Consider the following 7,929-nt stretch of genomic DNA (forward strand, 5'->3'; position numbering starts at 1 on the left):
TAAATACAAGGTCTCCACTGAAAGTGTGTGCACTGTGCTTATAGATTGTCATCTACTATAATGGACATTACTATGCACTGTAAGTCAAGATAAATTACAAAATCTGTATGCTAATCTTTATCCTGAGACAGGTCAGATGTCAAATCTAAGTTATTTGGGATTTGGACTAAAGTTTAACACTGTCAGTACCATAAAGAGGCAGATACTCTTTTTTCTGTAAAAAGAGCAAACAATTTTGTCCTCAGCCCTCTGAGGAAACTATACAAACCAGGGAAAATTCCACATAAATCCAAGAGATTTAAAAATATTGTGTTGTCTCAAGAAAGAAATGAGTCTCCATTTGTGATATTGACTAACACTTTGAAAAGTTTAACAAAAAAAAAAAAAAGAAAGAGGTTACATTTGTTTGGCACAAACCAAGTATCCCAAAGCTAATACAGTAAAAACATACTGCACACATGAAAAAGAAACCCAGCAAGTGTTAATCTGCAATTAATCACTAAATCCTTGTCAGTGACCTTAAAAATCATAACCTTTTTTTTTTTTTTTCCTAGAAAGGCACTTTATCATTTAAGTTTTTAATTGCATGTACTATATATTTTCCCCTCATCTCTCAATTCAGTTTTATAATCTGAATTTTACTGCATTATTAGTGAAATAACTCTGTCTTCTCCCACATATTTCTGGACTAGTAGTGCAAGGAATTAAATTTTTCAAAATAGTTTTTGTTCGTGAATAAATTAATTTTTTTTTTAAAAAAAGGATTATCAGGTACTGGACATCCAAAAATATTCTTATCATTTATTCCAGTTTCCAAAGTTTTCTAGACTTTGAGAAATTGGGTTATAGCTCTGGGTAAAAAGTCTTCACATGCAGAAAACACTTGGAAGTGCAGTAGACATGTGAGTCTTGCCTGTTAATGCAAAGTGTGTGCATAAAATTTAGAGTTTAGTCTCCTGTTGAGCTTGTGAGATTCAGAGCACTGAAGGCTGCAGGGTAGAAGCCAAAGATTTAATTTGTGGTTTCTACTGAGCACCTAAATGGAATTCAGATTGATTTGTAGGGTTGAGTTGGATCGAATTCAATATTATAATTTGCAGCTGCACCAGGAAAAACCCAGGAGCTGTGGGGGTTCTCCACGGGAGGATCATGGCTGCAGAGGGCAGATTGGCTGCCAAGGACAATGAAATTCTCAGTGGGCACAAAGGACTCAAGCTGGGCTAGTACCTTCTCTCTGGTGTCAGCAACACGTGCACTTGGGGCCAGAATGAGAATTCTGGCTGAACATAGTGCTGGGTTTAGGATTTTCACCTCTGTCATAGGGGAACAAGTGGATAAAGCACCCTCCTTTAGAAACCTCTTTGTTCCATGTTTCAACACTGCAGAAATGGAGGTGAGGATCACTCCCTATTTGCTGCTTCACTCTGAAGAGTCTGTCTGCCTTTCTTGTTGTTCCCAAATCTGCAGAACTAGGACAACCACCTCTAGATATGATTAAAAGCAACCACATTGCACACAAGATATTAACAAGGCACATACTACTGTAAATTTTCAGGTGCACTGTTGGTATTTTTGAAAGTAATATAGTTCAGCTTTTGGATACATAAAGGAGACAGTATATTAACACTTGCCCTTAAAAATAAAGATATATAAATATTAAAGAAATAAGAGAATAAATCTATTTGAACTTACAATATCAATGTATCTTCTGTAGATAGAAACGACAGCTTGTCTTGATTCTTAAGACTGATTTTCTTTCTATTAATCCAAGAAATGTTAAGGTTGGAAAAAACCTCCAAGATCATCAAGTCCAACCATCAGCCCAGCACTGCCATGTTTATCCCTTAACCAGATCCTAAAGTGCCACATCTGGATGTTTTTTCAACTCCTTCACAGGTTGTGACTTCCCCATTTTCTTGGCAGCCTGTTCTAATGCTTGACCACCCAAAAAACAAATTTCAGAGAATATATTTTTCCTAAAATCTAATTCAGGTTAGTATACAAAAAACAAACAAATAAAAAGAAAATAATCAAGCTATTTTTAAGATCCATCTCCAGTCAGAAATCTCAGGACAGCATGAAGAAAAACAAAACCAAAATTTATCCCATAGCAACAAATTTTTTATGCATACAGGGGTAATACTGGCCTACTGTAAGGTAGTTAGGAAAAAAGCAGGGAGGTATCTTAATGTATATTCTGTCTCCTTGCTTCTCTCTGCCTCCACTTGTGGAGACCTGTGAAACATTATCTTTAGACCTCTATGCCAAGATGGTCTTTTTTGTCATTAAATACAATTTAATGCAAAACATTTACAGCTTTAAAACATAATATCACGTGTCTTCTCTCAGATAATCCATATGAAGTGAGCCTTTTGCTGTTTTTGCAGCTGCATTTTAAACGGAAGTGGGCACTGGCTAAGAAAATGTCTCATAAAATTACCCACTCTCACCAACAAAGTGCTAAAACAGAGCTGGTTTGCACACTGAGAAGATCACAATGAGAGCACACAATTTAAAGCTAATGGTTTTATAGGCCAAAGCCACTAGCAGGGCATCCTCATCCTGCAGTGTGAATAGGATTATCCCTGCAAACATTCCCCTAACATAGAATTAAGCTGTCAGGTTTGCTTTGCAGCTGCATGGAGGTATGCACAAAATGAACACAAGTTCAGGTCAAGTGTAATGCTGCTGGACTATCACAAATTGCTCATGGGGCAAGAGAAAACAGGAGGAGAAAAAAGCTGAGAGCTGAATTGCTGCTGCTGAGAATATTTAGGACATTAACACCATTAGTCTTGGACAGAATTACTGGATCATGCTGGAAAGATGATGACAAGCATTTAAATGAAATTTTCTTTTACTTATATATATACATATACATATACATATATATATATACATATATATATACATATATATATACACACTCACACACACACATATATATGTATATATACATATATATATGTATATATACATATATATACATATACATATATAGATATATACATATATATATATATATACATATATATATACACATATATACATGTACATATATATATATGTGTGTGTGTATATATATATATATATATTTATATATATTTGTATATTTTGAGCTTTAAACTCCTCAAATATCCTTGACTTCAAATCCTTCTAATTTTATTCCCTGAATTGCCATCACACAAACATGTTTGCTTCCTTACTTAATTATAGAAAACTATTAATGTTAGTCTAAAAATACACAAAATTACAACTGCAAGCAGTTGAATATTCATGAATTCTCTGTTAGGCTCCCACAAAAACAGTCATAAAGTAGGTTATGTTTTTTTTTTCCACACACTTTGCACACATCAGCAGGCTAAAGAGATTTCCATGCCCCCACACACATCTGCAAACATGTCTAATTTTGTCTATCAGTGTTTGCTGGTTAGACTGAAAAATAAAAAAGAAAAAAAAATAAAGAAAGAAGGGACTTTTATCACTTTTTTAATCACAGAGTACTGTCCTGAAATTGTAACAGGGGTAGAAATAATTGCATATAATAATGTATATAAAATCACATAGACAAACCTGCTTGTCTATAAAAGCAGCATAGAGACTCACCAAGCATGAGTTTAGTTATTCTCCTTTCCCATACAAGTAAGGTAATTCTCTTTAGTTCCTATGAGATGATTTAATCATACATCCAATAGAGTGAAGTCCATATTTTCACTTTAATAAAGTCCATCAAGGACTATAATTTAGAGATCAGTGTGATTATGTACATGTGTTTCTCACCCTGCCCCAAGCTTCCCACAAAATGTGAAACTTTGGTCAATAGGGATATCTATGCCCATAAACAATTCCTTACTTCCAAAACAAACTATCATATCCAAATATTTTCCATTGTATTTCTACTATATTATTTAACAGTATTAATAAACCAAAAGTTTTAGTGAAAACACATTTATCTATAAAGATCTACTTATTTTTCTCTTTAAATGAGATATTGTGCACATGAGAGATGAAGGGTGTTAGCACTCACATTCTAAGGATATTAAAATTCAGCCCTGATGTAACCTGGTACTCAAGAAAAGTTTCTTCATGAAAGAGTTTTCCTGTAAGTTTTAGTTAAACATTTATTTCTTATCATACTTATTTAAAATAAAATTGTATTATGGTCATAAGAGGTATTTTATTGAAGACAACTTCATTTTGAGCCATTCTGTCAAAGGCTTGTCTTTGTGAAATTTAAAAGAAAATGCATATGGCACTTAGAAATAAAATTTGTGAGGAAATCTGCTGTGTAAGATTACAGCTTAAATCAAATTTCACACCATGATCGGGATTCACAATAGCATTAAAAAAATAATCTATTTTTTCAACTGCCTGTGATTCAGAAAAGCCAATAACATGGTGTTGGATAGCAGATAAATTATTTTATTTAAATAGAATATAGACCCTAAATTGAGGGATTCATAAAACAAAAGCCTCCTAAAAAATATCTTCAAGGCATTTCATTAGAACTGTTCAGAGCAACAGGTTTAAGTGGATAAGATTGATAATAAGCTTAAAATATTACCTGATTTCTCTGAAGAAATAAGCTCATACTCTCTAAAAAGTAGAGTTCTAATATAGATATAAACACACCATTTTAAAAACAGGTGAGCAAAGACAAGCAAAACAAGGGTGTAGAAAACATTTAAAAAACAAGATTAAAGATGATGAAAATAATAAAACCTCCATATTTCAAGGAAAAAAGTAAGAGGAATCTATTTAAAAGGAAGAATTAGTAAACAAAGTGCAAATAACTTTGAAGATTTTGGAAATTTTTCTTAAGAGCTTCCACACAATTTCATATCCATTGTTAGCTTTCTGTTATGATGCATTTTTAACAAGATTTTGAGCAGGAAATTAGGAAGTCAAATCACTCACTTTTGATGCCAAACTTCTTGCTGTTGACAGCATTCCCCACCACGGTGTTAGACATAGGAACAGTGATGATTTCCAGTGAGACTGGCTCCAAGTTCCCCTGCCACTGGAATGCAAATTGCAAAGTTCAGTTTGATTTTCCCTGCACACCTCTGGCAGGATTTGGCACACAGTCAACACTGACAGGAAGAACCTGGCAACTTCTAATCTAGAGCCCCATATGTTTGTTTGCTTATTAGAGGATTTCATGGTATATTTGTAGTCACCATACAACTATGTTTAACTTTTCTAGCATGCATGACATAATAACATTTGGAAAGTTTTACTTGGCATGCTGAACTGGGTGGCCATTTGAAGAATCCAGAAGCTCCTGTGCTCCCAACTTACTTTTTAGTCTCTGAAATACTTAAAAGTCTCTTATATGAATAGTTGGAGGCTTCTTAAATCCAGGATTATATTGAATAATTTATATGATAGTCATAATTATGACGTTCCTACAACACAAAAAATGCACTCAGCCATAGGCATCAGGATGTAAAGACAAATTTAAAATTAACTTTGAAGTTTAATTCCTCTCAAAATATATAATTCTCACCTTGCCTTCAAGGATATGCTCTCTCCAAGATTTCAGAAGACCATAAACCTTTTGAATGGATTAGAATTTACATTTTTACTTCCCTGAAAATGTTTTGCCTTCATCTTTTTAACAGACACATTAAAACTGAGCATTCCTGCTTTTCCCCAGGTTGCCAACACTGTTTAAAAGAAGCAGCCCTGCAAGAGTCTAACATCAACTCCCACACATCTCCAGCTGACACCAAAACCAGCTGGGCACTGGGATTGTAGAAATGCAAGAACCAGATTTTGTTCCAGCAAGATTATTAGACAAGGCATTGCATGTCATGGCCCAGTAGGGCACAGTTTAGAACTGATTTTCAGAGTTTTTAGAGAAATGTTGTGAGCCCCTGATGGTAAGGGGATTTTGCATCACTCTTTTCTGCCTTTTTTCAGAGGATAGGTAAGAACAAGAGCAAAAGTATTCAAGCTAGCAGTAGATAATATTAATCTTCTTTTTTCATCACCTTTACAGTGTTAGCTTATCATATCAAGCTGAAAGCAGGCTTTGATTTTTAAAAACAGGCTTAATTTTACTCAAATTTGGTGAAATACCAGATTTTAAGAGGCAAAAAAAAAAAAAAAAATAAAAAATTGAGATTTCCAGAATACTCCTAACTCCAAAATGAATTCAACTTCACTGGCAGAACACAACATTTTTTAATGATCAGATTCTGATCAACTGGAAGACATACACTTTCATTAAAAGGATCTCATTCCAATGATCATTTGCTTCTGCCCAATGAGCCCTCCACAGCAATTTCTTTCCCATCTCCCTCTTCCACACCACTTTCCTCCAACAGCACAGGTGAAGTTTTGAGGCTGTTTCAACTCTCCTACTGACCCTATCCTATTTTGGCAAGGACTTTGAACACTGCAGCAATGCCAGCACCCAGATGTTGTCCCTTGCTTCAGCTTGGAAGAATAACAGGACACCTCTCTGCTGTCCCTAGGCTGTGGTGAAGCCTCTAAATTGAAATTGAATCAGCTTGAAACCTTTACAGTCTGACAGATGGGGGTCTGGGTGGAGGATAAATGGGAAGGAAAGTCCTGCCTGAGGAAAACCTTAACACACAGGTATGCAGAAAGCCACACAAGGTCTGATTATTCCCCCAGGGCTGCAGCCCTGTGTATCAGCAGTGAGCAAACTCAGCATACCCTGTAACTCTGGGGCTGGAGGCACAGCATGACCTGTGGCAGGGTGTTAATCACACCCTGTTTTGGAGCTGAGAACCTGTCTGCATCCTGGGGACAGAGGTTTCCCCTTGCTCTGCCTCCCTGGCTGGTTCAGCTGGCATTTCACAGAGACATAAGCACATGCACAGAGGTGCCAGCAGGACAGAGCTCCTCCACGTCACCTCCAGCCTGGTGGAGAGATGCTGGTCACAAGCAAAGAAAACAGGAGAGTCTCAGGTGCTTTGAATAAGTAACAGGCTCCTTAAAGCTTTGGAAAATATACTTTTCTGTCATTTCTGATAGTCTCTCTGGCAAGTTTCAGGTCCAATGTGAGACCTCTTTTCCTTTACAAAGTCGTCGTCTGATGAAATAAAATTACAAAATTTTATAATATAAAACTGTGACTTGCAGACCTTTTGTCACTGCTTTACAATTGCAAGGCTCTTTGCATGTTCATAGCTCACAACATCAATGTGTTCTCTGACTACAAGAAGTAATTCCTAAATAGATCATCTGGAAAAAAATCCTGCCAATGTTGTTCAAATTGAAAACACCATTCTTGCAGACAAAATGTTCCTGTGAAAGTCCATTTATTAACAATTACCTAGCACAAGAACAGCCAATACCAGAAAGAAGCAAGGAACTTATTTTACTTTTTTTTTTTTGTTTTTTCTCCTGTGTCCTTTTATTAAGTACCTGTTCAGGCAGAGTCAAAACTCAGAGAAGATTCTTTCTTCCTTGCCACCTCCTTCAGCTGTATTGATTAAAAAATTTTGGTTTGACTCAGCTCTTTTTAACAGACAATGTAAGCTTTCTTTCATTTCTGGAAAGAAATAGAACCACTCCAGGACCATTCTTGAATGAAAATTTAGTAAAAAAAATTTTAAAAAACCAAAAAACTTTAGTGACTCAACTGTAATCTAAACTGTATTTTGCTTATTTGTGTTACAACTATAAATTTCCATGTAAACTTTATCAGAAATTTAATAGTTACAGTATGCCATTTATTTTTTTCACTGTTTAATAGGTAAATGAAAATCCTGGCATTGTCATTTTTCTAAACTCAGTCCCATTTTTAGGCCACATTATGCAAGTGAAAGACTTTGCCTTGGCACTTGCACACAGAATGCTTGAAATGTCTTTATGTACTTAACTCCTGTATTCAGGAGTTAACTCCTAAATTCTCAAAGATGACTTGTTTTCAATAACAGGAATTAAAATTGG

General features: G+C 35.3%; 1 long non-coding RNA gene across 8 annotated transcripts in view; it reads right to left on the reverse strand.

The window, feature by feature from the left end:
- The window catches only part of LOC130252575 (uncharacterized), a 112,816-nt gene extending 107,809 nt beyond the window's left edge, over nt 1-5,007 (reverse strand). For all 8 annotated transcript variants that reach the window (XR_008840387.1, XR_008840385.1, XR_008840391.1 and 5 more), the window contains exon 1: nt 4,918-5,007. This is a non-coding gene — a long non-coding RNA (uncharacterized LOC130252575). The remainder of the gene's footprint in view (nt 1-4,917) is intronic.
- Between the last annotated feature and the right edge of the window lie 2,922 nt (nt 5,008-7,929).

The sequence above is a fragment of the Oenanthe melanoleuca genome, chromosome 4 (assembly GCF_029582105.1).
Source record: "Oenanthe melanoleuca isolate GR-GAL-2019-014 chromosome 4, OMel1.0, whole genome shotgun sequence".
Classification (NCBI taxonomy): Eukaryota; Metazoa; Chordata; class Aves; order Passeriformes; family Muscicapidae; genus Oenanthe; species Oenanthe melanoleuca.